This window comes from Hyperolius riggenbachi, chromosome 2, assembly GCF_040937935.1.
Source record: "Hyperolius riggenbachi isolate aHypRig1 chromosome 2, aHypRig1.pri, whole genome shotgun sequence".
NCBI classification, from domain to species: Eukaryota; Metazoa; Chordata; class Amphibia; order Anura; family Hyperoliidae; genus Hyperolius; species Hyperolius riggenbachi.
The window spans coordinates 492,670,787-492,684,620 of NC_090647.1; the positions used below are offsets into that span (position 1 = coordinate 492,670,787).

A 13,834-nucleotide genomic window follows, 5' to 3' on the forward strand; every position below is an offset into this window, starting at 1 on the left:
AAAACTGAGGTATTAATAGTGGTATATGTAGGATTAATTAATATGTGAAATATTATTAATAATAATTATTATGTAACAAACATGCAAAGTACTGTTTATAGTGCAGTCATTACCTATTTACTAAGACCCAATCGCTACTGAACGAAGCAGGTCATTTTGGCACCTAATTTGGGGTCTGGAAATTGCTGGATCCCTGAATTACCCTTGCGTGGCATAGCACTAGTAAATGGTAGGACCGGCGTTTGATGCTGAGCGCCACCATAGCACTAATCCTATGCTAAGCGCCCCACGCCAGGGTGATTCAGGGATCCAGCAATTGCCAGACCTGGAATTACATCTCCCTCCAAGTTGCTACAACTTGGACGGGGATTTGAGCAGCAGCAGGGAGAGCCATCATTCTGCTCACCCTGCGCCCAGCTCACTGGCGGCGGGACAATACATATGCCCGCTGAAATCATAATTTTTCAGAAAATGTGTTTGCTAAAATATGGTTACATTTTATAAAATGTGTATATGTATACATAAGACATTGTGCTTCTTGCAGCTTACTGACAAAAATGTTTTCCCAATGTTTCAATAGCTCACTATTGTGTTCATTTTTACCACCATCTTAAGTTCTTAAGAAAAAGACCCGGAGTTTTGCATGTGTTTCATTTATATTTATATTGTTCAGGTATGTATTGTATTTTTCACTTTGCAGCAGCACATTCAACCAAATTTTTTAGGTGACATCGCACTTACAACAAACAACAACACACAAGGTAAATATAATGCATACAATTAATGAAGGTATAATGTATACAATAAAAGTACAAAAACAATAAGTACACAAAGTAAGGATAACATTTATAATAACAAATTATTATGTTTTAGAACCCAGTGGTCAGTATCTGGCTATCAAACAAATCTTAATTGGAATCTCTCTGATTGCAGAAGGGATTTATATGACTGTTGGAGTCCCCCAAGGCTCAGTCCTCAGCCCCCGACTCTTCTCCCTCCACAGCTCCTGCCATGGCATTAACAACAAACGTCAACACACAGGGCAAATAGAATAAACACAATTAATAAAAGTATAGTATATACAATAAGAGTACAAATACAAAAAAAGTACACATACAAAAAAAGTACACATAGTAAACATAGCATTGCACTCACTATTACTAAATGGTACTCTATAGAACTACTAAAAGGCACACTAGGGACGGAGTTCATTAGATGGTCTAAATCAGGGGCTTGCTGCTAGTAAAATATCGCTAGTGATATTCTACTACTGCATTTTGATAGGAAAATATCGGAAAATACTGATATTCTACTTATATGGCTAAACCTAATCCTACTCTCACACAAAACCTTTCCCTCTACCCCCACCCCCCATGGTGCCTAGCCCTAAGACTCCCCCTGCTGGTGCCTAAACCTAATCTACCCTGGTGGTTCCTAAACCTAAATGCCCTCCTAAAGCTAACCCCCCTCCTCTGCAAAGCCACGTTATGCGGCTATGAAGGTAAATTTTGGCAACCGAAGGCACCCAGTTAGTGGCAAGAGGGGCAATTTCCACAGACAGGCTTTGTAAGCCTGTTTGGGCAAATTGTCCCCTTTTGCCAATAATTAGGAGCATCCGGGCGCCAAAATTTACCTAAAAATAATTTTTATCGAATTGCCATAAAATTTGATCTTTTTATTGTATGGTGTGTGGCCACCTTCACACTGTTCAAAACTTTTAAAGGATACAAGAGCCCAACTAGTAAAGATTACAAACCATGTTGTGCTAGTGATGGGGGGGAAGAGGGGGGGGGGGTCAGCCTTCACTTACCGCACCCTCTGTTCAAAGATGCACGCCTCCGTTCTCCTGTTTCATCCCCCCGTTTGCGGCTCCCGACCCGAGCGTCCACTATGGAAATACTGCGCCGCGCATGTGCAGTATTCCCTTTCTTCTCCCCGTGAACGTGCTCCTAGGTCATTGCTAGACGCGCTTGCTCGCTCGCTTCCTCCCACCTTCTTTGGCTCCCTGCCAGCCAGCGCGTCTTCACAGCAGGAGCTGCCAAAGGCTGTGGTGCGTCTAGCAATTACGTAGGAGCGCGTTCACGGTGTAGAAGAAGGGAAGTACTGTTCAGCGCAGTATTTCCATAGTGGATGCTTGGGTCAGGAGCCGCAATCAAGATCTGAAACAGAAGAATGGAGGCACACATCTTTGAACAGAGGGAGCTGTAAGTGAAGGCTGACACCCTCCTACTAGCACAACACGATTTTTAATCATTACTAGTTATGCTCTGGTATCTTTTAAAATTAAATAACTTTAAAAAAAAGCATAAAACTGCACACTGTGTTCAATTCTCGTATCCGACAGCTGCTGTCAGTGGACTGAGTGACGCATGCATTACAAACAAGTTATTGTCCACAAAAAAAAAAATGGATATTTTCTGTTTCTGTATGATGGTGATGGAGCTGGGAGAGACTAGATACACGGACCTCTGCTGCCGCTTCCGCTATCATCTCCATCTCCAATATGGGCTGGATTCACAAGCACGGGCATGCTAAACAGTAAGCATAAGATAATGCAGAAGTCCGCGAGCGGAACTTCACGTGCTAACTGTTTAGCACACGCACAAGTTTGTGAATCAAGCCTTTAAAGGGGAACTGAAGAGAGAGGTATATGGAGGCTGTCATGTTTATTTCCTTTTAATCAATACCAGTTGCCTGGCAGCCCTGCTGGTCTATTTCTCTGCAGTAGTATCTGATTAATACTAGAAACAAGCATGCAGCTAGTCTTGTCAGATCAGACTTATAAGTCTGAACCACTGAAACACCTGATCTGCTGCATGCTTGTTTAGGGGCTATGGCTAATAGTATTAGAGGCAGAGGATCAGCAGGGCTGCCAGGCACCTGGTATTGTCTAAAAGGAAATTAACATGACAGCCTCCATATACCTCTCTCTTCAGTTCCCCTTTAACCACTTGCCGACCGCGCACTCATACCGCGCGTCGGCAAAGTGGCAGCTGCAGGACCAGCGACGCAGTATTGCGTCGCCAGCTGCAGGCTGATTAATCAGGAAGCAGCCGCTCGTGCGAGCGGCTGCTTCCTGTCAATTCACGGCGGGGGGCTCCGTGAATAGCCTGCGGGCCGCCGATGGCGGCTCGCAGGCTAAATGTAAACACAAGCGGAAATAATCCGCTTTGTTTACATTTGTACGGCGCTGCTGCGCAGCAGCACCGTAAGGCAGATCGGCGATCCCCGGCCAATCAGCGGCCGGGGATCGCCGCCATGTGACAGGGGACGTCCCGTCACTGGCTGCACAGGACGGATAGCGTCCTGTGCAGCCCGGATCTCCAAGGCTGGGCCAGGTAGGAGAGGGAGGGGGAGGATTTCGCCGCGGAGGGGGGCTTTGAGGTGCCCCCCCCCGCAACACCCGGCAGGCAGGAGCGATCAGACCCCCCCAGCACATCATCCCCCTAGTGGGGAAAAAGAGGGGCGATCTGGTCGCTCTGCCTGCACGCTGATCTGTGCTGGGGGCTGCAGAGCCCACCCAGCACAGATCAGCTACAACAGCGCTGGTCCTTAAGGGGGGGTAAAGGGTGGGTCCTCAAGTGGTTAAAGTGTGTACAGGTTACCATGGCAACCGGAACGCAGCTGCAGTGATCAAAGCCCTCCCCTTCGCATATACACTGCCCCATTGCCTGTCACATGTCCCCACTGTTTATCGGGATCTATCTGCCCTGGTATCCATCATTACAGCTATAATACCTCAGCAGCGCCTTGTTAGGGTCACGTGCTAGAATGGAAATACCTGATTACACAGGGAGAGCAATTTCTATCTCTGGCCACAAGGGGGAGAGTCACTCCTGTACAAGCTGCTAGTCGGGTATGTCTCCTGTCTGGCTCTCAGGGATGTCGCTGATATTGCAGAAGCCCAGGAGACTGAAGAGAAGCTGAAGACGCGTCTGTCTCTGCCGCTGCCCGGAGGGTAAACACGCCGCTGCACGAGGATAAATAACATCACCATGGCAACAGGTGCACGAGCCTTCCTGTGCAGCGTACACCATCCTGTGCGCATGCGCACTGTCCACAGCCTGAAGCTGTCTATCGCTACCTATCTACAACCTATTTTTCAGTCTGTCTATGTCTATAGCTGGCCAAACAGACACATCTAATCTAAAAATATGACGTAAAAATTTCACTCGGTGGCCCGAATTCCTGGAGTTTGAACTGTGCTTTTGAAAGCTGCACAGGTGGCAACAAATAGACTAGCACCATATTGCCATTTTCTACAGTGGGAACTTGGAATAACGTGTACTGGGTGGGGAGAAAGATTGGAGTGGTCGCTACATTCCTATACTAAAGGTGCCCAGTAATGGTACAATCTTTATTGCACGATCTAGTAGAAGGGTGAAGTATTTGGCTATCAAACAAATGTTATCACTGTGACCACTGCAGCTGCCTGGCACCCTCCTGAAGAGCGCAGGCGCAGTATGGCCACACTCATGCATGGAGAGAAGCTTGGCTGGAAAGTGTAATGGTTAAGGGCTTTGCCTCTGGCACAGGAAACCTGGGTTCAAATCTCGGCTCTGCCTGTTCAGTAAGCCTGCATTTATTCAGTAGGAGACCTTGGGCAACTACCACTGCTACTGCCTATAGAGCGCGTCCTAGTGGCTGCACCTCTGGCGCTTTGAGTCCGCCAGGAGAAAAGCGCGATATAAATGTTAAGTGTTTGTTTGTTTGAGAGAAGCTTAGTCACTAGAAGAAACCAGACAAGCTCTTGTCGGCTCTCTATCGGGGTTCCGCGAGTGGCACTTCAAATTCTCAAGAACGTATAGATTTCCTTTAAACATCTCTAGACCAGTAATATAAACATTAAACAGTGTAATACATTTAGCATGTACCTTATGAATCATGCAAAGCACATTTTAAATTCATTTAGCTGTAGTTGTGCTGCTTGTGGTCAGAGAGGATTGTAGCTGCAGAACCCTCATTTAATACACAGCGCTCTGATTACTGAGCTATCAGGTGAGATCTGTGCATGCAGAGGGGCATTGATAAAACAGCCAGCTTCATCTGCAGGTGATTTAATCAGCAGCGCCTAAATCAAATTAGCCTGCAGAGTTCCAGTCCGGCCGCTAGAGATACAGATTCCCAAAAGTTGCTGTTTTGTTTTGAGTTTTCTGATTGTTGCTATGTCTGTGACAGGATTAGACTGCGAGCTACTCTAATGACACTCAGTGACATGACTATGTATTCTATAAAGTGCTGCAGTAGTTGCAAGCGCTATATAATACATTTCTGCTCAGCAGAAAATGTAAAAGGCTGTGGATAAATCCAAGCTACAGACCACCTATCAACTTACTGGAAGCTGAAAATACAGATAAGATCAGTGAGAGGCCAGTTTAAACCACATCTTAACTGAGTCCTATGGAAGCTGCCATATTTATTTTTAAACAATACCAGTTGCCTGGCTGTCCTCCTGATCCTGTGTCTTTAATACTTTTAGCCATAGACCCTGAACAAGCATGCAGCAGAACAGGTACTCTGACTCAATTTTAGCTGAATTAGCCATATGCTTGTTCCAGGGTTTTGACTCAAACACTATTTCTGAGAGAAGATCAGCAGGACTGCCAGGCAACTAGTATTGTTTACAAGGAAATAAATATGGCAGCCTCCATATCCCTCTCACCTCGAGTTCCCGTTAAGTTAATGCATATTGCTTTTTGAATTGCATCCAGCTTATTTTGTCCAAAACAAAAACAAAACAGCACCAACTGCATCTGACTGGCCCAGTTCCAAACTTCAAATAAATTGCAACTAATTTGCATCAGCTCAAAAAAATTAGCATCTCATTGATCATCTGTGCATAATTGATGTGCAGCACCTGGCTCAGCCAGAGCGGGGCGCAACCCCTCCCCCATGTTTACACCCTCTTTCCCTTTTTTCTGTGGTGACCCCCATGGTGAGAGTCTGATCTCTCTCCCCCACCCATATAGTGTGGCCCCTGTATCTGAAGGAGGGAGGATAAAGAGCTGATTCCCCCCCACCAATCGTGCATCTGTTCTCAGCTACTTCCATCTCTCCCCATCACTGCGCTGTAGATCCGCCGCTGCCTGAGCAGTCAAGTGTCAGAGAAAACTACAAACCTGAAACAGAATACAGTGCTGACCCTGACTGCCTATGCAGCATGGCTGGGGTGGGCGAATCACAAGACTGGCTGGGCAGAGTTCAACACTAAGGCTGCTTTCACAGTGAGACGTTACAGGCGCACGTTAGTGCAGCCTGTAACGCTCCCCCAATGCACAGCAATGTAACACAAGTGGGCTGTTCACAGTGCCCACATTGCGTTACATGTAACGCTGCACGTTGTAGTGAAAGTGCAGCATGCTGTGCGTGTTAAACTGTTTGCACATGCTCAGTGGGGGGCGGGGAGATGCCGCTACAGTAGCCGCGCACATGGCTACTTATTATGCACTGCACTGGCAGCCGCTGATTGGCCGGCGGGACCACGTGATGCGGAGTGTCTCACTCCGCATCACGTGGTCCTGCCGGCCAATCAGCGCCACTCTGGGAGACCTTATGCGGATAGAGCCGCCTAACGCGGCTCACTCTAACGTCCTCTCCCGCACCACCATGCGTTGCGTTAGGGGCACGTTATGCGACCATAACGTCCCCTAAAACGCAACGTCTTATGCTGCATACACACTTGAGATAAAAGTCTTTGGAAAAGGCAAGATCACAGACCAATTATACCCTATTCCATGTAGTTTGAGAGCCATACTCTACACAGTCTATTCTATGGAGCTGCACTCCCCATCAGATAAAATCATTGCAAGATGCTGCACACAAAGATGACCGTACACATTCAAAAGATCATTATCTGCAAAAGATCTCTTCCTGCAATAGATCCATTCCTGCAAAATGCATTCATAGTCTATGAGATCTGCAGATCCTCATACACACCTTGTTTAACAGACTTCATCTGCATATCTGGCAATCAGGGCCGGATTTAAGGCTCATACACACATCAGACTATAGTCTTTGGAAAATGAAAGATCACAGACCAATCTTACCACCCTTCATGTAGTATGGGAGCCATACTCTACACAGTCTATTCTATGGAGCTGAACTCCACATCAGAAAAAAATCTTTGCAAGATGCTGCACACACAGATGCTGTACAGACACAAAAGATCAGTATCTGCAAAAGATCTGTTCCTGCCAAAAATCCATTCCTGCAAATTGCAATGATAGTCTATGAGATCTGCAGATCATCATACACACATGATTTAACTGACATTCATCTGCAGATCCGCAGATCTGAAAATCCATCCTGGTGGATCTGATCTGCAGATGAATGTCAGTTAAATCATGTGTGTATGATGATCTGCAGATCTCAAAGACTATCATTGCAATTTGCAGGAATGGATTTTTGGCAGGAACAGATCTTTTGCAGCTACTGATCTTTTGTGTCTGTACAGCATGTTTGTGTGCAGCATCTTGCAAAGATTTTTTCTGATGGGGAGTTCAGCTCCATAGAATATACTGTGTAGAGTATGGCTCTCATACTACATGAAGGGTGGTAAGATTGGTCTGTGATCTTTCATTTTCCAAAGACTATAGTCTGATGTGTGTATGCACCTTTAGAGCTGAGGAGCCTATAGGCACACAGGATCTGGCGCCCTAAACCCCGCCCCTAGGCACAGGCCACACCCCAAGTCACACCCCCTTTTGTTACAAAACAAAATTATGCAAGGCATTGAAAAAGCAGCAGAGTGATAAAAAGCAGCCTATCGGTCCAGTACCCGATATTCATTGGGTGATCAAATTACTCCTCAGTACCACTATTACAATAGGTCTATGGCAGCGCATGAAAAATCATGTTTTTCTTTTTCTGTGGCGATTGGTGGTGGGGGCACGGTTAAGGTTAGGCGTCAGGTAGGGTGTTTGTGTGGAGGGGACAGGGCAGTTAAGCATCAGGAAGGGTGTTCGTGCGAGAAGGGGGCGGTTAGGTAGGGTGTTTGTGCAGAATGGGTGTATAGAGTTATGTCAGTAAGGTGTCTGTGCAGTGTGGGATGTTAGGGTTAGGTGTCAGGTGGATGGTTCTGTGCGAGAGTAGGAGTAGGTTGAGCTATAGTAAAATATTGGTATTTCATACCGATATTATACTTCTTTCATTTCCTTCTTTACTCTTTAATAGTAAAATATTGGTAAATCTACCGATATTCTACAATCAGCTTGCCTGGGCACCCACATTTTCAGGTGCCCTTTCATTGCGTACACCACACACACACACACACACACACACACACACACACACACACACACACACACACACACACACACACACACACACACACACACACACACACACACACACACACACACACACACACACACACACACACACACACAGATTAGGGCCCGTTTCCACTAGGAGCGGTGCGATGCGACTACGCAGGTGTGCTAAAAACACATGCACGGCAATGGAAGAGTTTCCACTGCGTGCATATTGTGCGGAGCGGTGTGGAGCGATCCGAGAATCTGCAGCATTCTGCAGATTCTCGTACGGCCGCATCCGCCTGCAGCAGCGTCCCATCTCAATTCACTTCCGCATCAGGAGATGCGGAAGTGATGCGATGCGGCTAGGTAGCCGCATTCGCATCACTTTTGTAGTGGAAACAGGCCCTTACACTCACCCAATCACACACACTCACAGATTAAACTCACACACACACAATCACACACACTCACAGACGTACAGACTCACATACACAGATCATATACACACAGAAAACACCCCCCCCCCCCCATCCCATTTCTCATACACACACATAAAAAAACAAAACCACCACTCCCTGTACTCCATTCAATGAGCTAGCTAACTTTACACGAAGGGAAAGTACCGTTCACAGCATCTTGAGCTGAAGTTTCTCGCAGCCAGGTGACATGTCTCTAACAGGCTGGAACCGAAGCAGCAGGGAATCCATCACGCTGTCAGCAAACTCTGCACTGCAGATGTGGGTGCCCTGGCCTGACCCCCTTCTCCCTTGTGTCACAGGTCATATGGGAAAGATCAGATACAGCCAGCGTGCCCCTCAAGCCCCATAGCATACACACACAGGGGGCGGAGCTGTAGCCTATACAGGACAAGGCTTTCCCATACGGCTGTTTCCTCTGCCCCCCTCCCCGCCTGTCACTTCAATAAACATGCTGGCTGGCTGTGAACAGGACAGGAGAGGGGAGCAGAGCGGAGCTTTATGTCACTATGCCACACAATACAGCTTCAAGACCCGACCTGACCCGACCCCCCCCCCCCCCCCCCACACACACACACACACACACACACACACACACACACACTATACCACACAGGACAGCTTCAAGACCCGACCCGACCCCCCCCCCCACACACACACACACTATGCCACACAGCACAGGACAGCTTCAAGACCCGACCCCCCCCCACACACAGACACACTATGCCGCACAATACAGCTTCAAGACCCGACCTGACCCGACCCCCCTCCCACACACACACACACACACACACACACACACACACACACACACACACTATACCACATAGGACAGCTTCAAGACCCGACCCTCCCCCCCCACACACACACACTATGCCACACAGGAGACAGCTTCAAGACCCGACCTGACCCGACCCCCCCCCCCCCACAAACACACACAATGCCACACAGCAGGACAGCTTGAAGACCCGGCGGAGCTGTAACTATGCAGACAGTGCAGCCAGCCAGGGCTATCTCCGTGTCCTACTGTTGCCTCCGCCCCCTCCCCGCCTGTCACTTCAACACATCACATCAGCTAACTTAATGGACAGCCAGGGGTCGGCGGGTCGGAGCTTCTTCTTACCTGGCTGAGTGGCTGGGCTGCACCAGGACAACTCGTCCTCCTCTCTGTCCCCGATGATCACACAGGCGCAGGCAGGATAATTTCGCCGCATAAGCACCCGGCCGTCCTCTGGTAAGTCAGAGCCGCCCTGAGATCTCCAGCGGGCTGCAGAGACAATCGCGCCGCCCCCCCCCCCCCCGCCGCATATGCACGCAGCAGCTGTCGTCAAGTTGCAGCGCTGCGTGCAGGCATGACTACGGCGGCCGATGGGCGGGGAGAGCGGCATCACGTAAGGACTGACTGAGTATGTCAGTAGCCGGCCGCCGCCGCTTCTCACTGTAGTTGAGGCCGCCGCCGAGCACGCGTCCGCCGGATCCGACACAAAAAAGAGGCTGGCGGCGCTGGCTTAAGTGTTTACTTTTTCTCTTCCCATCTTAAAGGGACATACTTTAAACCCGCCCCTTGGCCAATCAGGCGCCTGTAGGCACGTGCCTAGGGTGCCTTATGGTAAATCCGGCCCTGCTGGCAATCATCTGCAGATCTGAAAATCCATCCTGGTGGATCTGATCTGCAGATGATTGCCTGTTAAACAAGGTGTGTATGATGATCTGCAGATCTCATAGACTATGAATGCATTTTGCAGGAATGGATCTATTGCAGGAAGAGATCTTTTGCAGATAATGATCTTTTGAATGTGTACGGGCATCTTTGTGTGCAGCATCTTGAAATGATTTTATCTGATGGGGAGTGCAGCTCCATAGAATAGACTGTGTAGAGTATGGCTCTCATACTACATGGAATAGGGTATAATTGGTCTGTGATCTTTCATTTTCCAAAGACTTTTATCTCAAGTGTGTATGCAGCATCAGTGTGTAAGTAGCCTTAGCGAAACAAATCACTTCTCCATTGCAAATTAACAATGGTTAATTTGCATATATTCAGCAGTGATGCACTGGGAGACATCTCAAGCTCACTCCAACCTGAATTATCGCAAATTCTTTCTGTTTTAAGAAAGCAAACTTTTGTTTTCCATTGCAAGTATATACACTGTTTAGTAGCTGAGGGCTCAGAGTTCTACTTTCAAACAAAAGCCTTTTACAGCAGTGATATTTGCATAGTCTCCTCTGAGGTAACTTCTGAATACTGTGGTCTATAGGTCATCAGATGAGGGGGGAGGGGACTTGTGTCACGTGCATTGGAGTACCTTTTTTATGCTGCCTTCACATCCAGTTCCGGAGTTTTGTACCATAGTCATATTAAACAACATGATACACATAAAACAGAACACAACTTACTATTGTTTGTAAATACATCTGCAACCTTCCCAATACTACAAGCTGAAAAATTCAGATGTCCGCATTTCTGTAACCACATTGTAGTAATCTGGTTATCTCTGCAGGATAAGCTTGGTATGAGGAGCAATAGTATACAGAGGTGAACTAGGGTTGAACAGCTTTATTGGCTGCACCTATCGCCCTTGGCCAACACCACTATGAAACAATGACATCCACAGAGACGAGGGCCTCATCTGGTTACTGGTAGTAAAAATCATAATAATAATAATCCTACCATTTATATAGCGCTTTTCTCCTGTCGGACTCAAAGCATTCATGAACTGCAGCCACTGGGACGCGCTCAAGAGGCCACCCTGCAGTGTAAGGGAGTCTTGCCTTGAACTCCTTACTGAATAGGTAGTGACCCTAGCCAGGATTCGAACCCTGATCTCCCATGTCCAAGGCGGTGCTCTTAACCAGTACACTATCCTGCCATAAACATTAATAGGTCATTACTGGTGCTGCAAAGTCTGCATATCTGACTGTATTCATTTTATAAACGGCCCAAAATGTAAGTTGTGCATAGTGCCGCTCTCAGGCATCCCTGTCCACAGCTTTGAACCAATTTATACATTTTGTTTCTGCTATTAATCGATCATTTGACGTTTTGAAACCACCCTTCCATTGTTTCTATGCGAATTCGCATGAAAATTCGCATACCCAAACCTCATGCGAATTTCCTATTAAATACATTGTATGCGATTCGCATAGCGGTATGCGGTATGCGAATTCTGATGGCTCTGCCATGCGAATTTTTTCTGCACAGAAAAACGCAAAGGAATCCTGACAAGTGGAAACAGTGCCATTCACTTGTATTGCTATGCGAATTTGCATGCGAAAAACGCATGCGAATTCGCGATAGTGGAAATGAGCCCTAGGGGCCCGTTCACACTGCACGCGTTTCCAGCCGCATTTTGGAAACGCGTGCAGGAGGCCGACACGCACGACATCAGACAGTGCATAGAGTGCACTGTCTGATGTTCACACTGCATGCGTTCTGGACCTGTGCACTCCGGGAACGCATGCTGCACGCAGATTTTGCAAAAACGCGCGGCTGTCCCATTCACTTTTCAGTGATGGGATCAGCCACGCAACGCACACAAACGCGGATGGCGTGCGTTCGTAAGCATTGTGGTCCGCACGCGTTCCGCACGCATGGCCATCCGCGTTTGTGATCTGAACGGGCCATGTTTTACTCTAATTGTGAGGCTGAAGAAGAATTAAGGTTTAGTACGATTTTTAAAACAGATAATAGTGATTTATAAATGATGCGGGTTACATATACAAATGTATGTATTGCTCGCTAAATCATATGAATAATAGAGTTTTATGATTAATATGTATACAAATTATATATATATATATATATATATATATATATATATATATATATATATATATATATATATAATGTTTAAAGCTGGCCATACACTAGGCCGACTACCCGCCGATCGACAGCAGATTCGATCACTGGGATTGAATCTGCTGTCAAATCGTTCATGCTAAACGCTAAATTCCGATCGATTTCGTCCCGAAATAGATCGGTCCTGTCGATCGCTCCGTGCGGGAAATTACTGTCGATTGCCCGCGGGTAGGGAGCGCATCGCTGGCGGCTACGATCAACGCAGGTATACATTACCTGAAGCTGGCTCCCGGCTGGCATCCTCTCCGCATCACCTCCCGGCTCCCGGCTGGCATCTTCTCCGCATCACCTTCCGCATCCGGCATCCGTGTATAACTTCCTGTGTCACTGCAGTGACAGCGGAAGTACAAATAGAGGTCACTGGAGTAACAGAAAGTTATACGCGGATGCCGTGATGCGGAGAAGATGCCCAGGACCAGGCTTCAGGTAATGTATGCGGGGGGGGGGGGGGGGGGGAGGGGACAGCGGCAGCTCAGCAGATGGTGAATCGGTTTCAGGCTGAAATCGATTCACAATCTGTTTGCAGTAAAGGCAGCCATGCGATCCCTCTGATCAGATTCGTTAAGAGAGGGATCTATCTGTTGGTCGAATCTGATGGCAAATCGACCAGTGTATGGCTACCTTAACAGTTTGGTCGTTGTAACAGATGGATAATAGTGTTTTGTACGTATCTAAATATTATGATTTCGTGGTTGTACTGTTTGATTTGTGCATGATAATGTTTTACAGAATGCTTAAAGAAAAAAATGTATTTTATAATTTATTGCTTGTCGGAATTACATATGTTAAATAATGATTTAAGATTTATGTAACTGTTAAATTATGAATCAGGTTAAACCCATATATAAAAATTTGTATAATGAAGACGAAAATTAACGTCGGCAAAGTTATAAAACATAAATTAGGTATAATGTATTTGTAAAACGAATATTAATGCGGGCGCCCTTTTTTCCGTTAATAATGGAAAATAAGGATTTATTAGGAAAGTGTGATGTAAACGTTAAGTGAAGATTGTAGTAAAATCAACCACACTGAATTACATGTGTAAACAATAATTATCACTGGTAAAGTTGTAAAACATAAATTAAGTATAATATTTGTATAAAACGTAGAATAATACGAGCGCCCTTATTTCCTGTTAGGCGCCCGACTAACGATAATTAATATGGCAGTCAATGGCGGCTCCCTTTTTGTCCTCCTGCCTCATGCGCCTAAATTTCCCAGCTCCATAATACAGGTGTTAA

At 46.7% G+C, this 13,834-nt stretch overlaps 1 long non-coding RNA gene across 1 annotated transcript; it reads right to left on the minus strand.

Moving 5' to 3' along the window:
- Nucleotides 1-825: 825 nt before the first annotated feature.
- On the minus strand, nt 826-3,983 carry LOC137547155 (uncharacterized). Its single transcript, XR_011026506.1, has 2 exons — nt 3,782-3,983; nt 826-1,006 (listed from the first exon to the last, which is right to left on the minus strand). It is a non-coding gene; the product is annotated as an uncharacterized lncRNA (long non-coding RNA).
- Nucleotides 3,984-13,834: the final 9,851 nt, after the last annotated feature.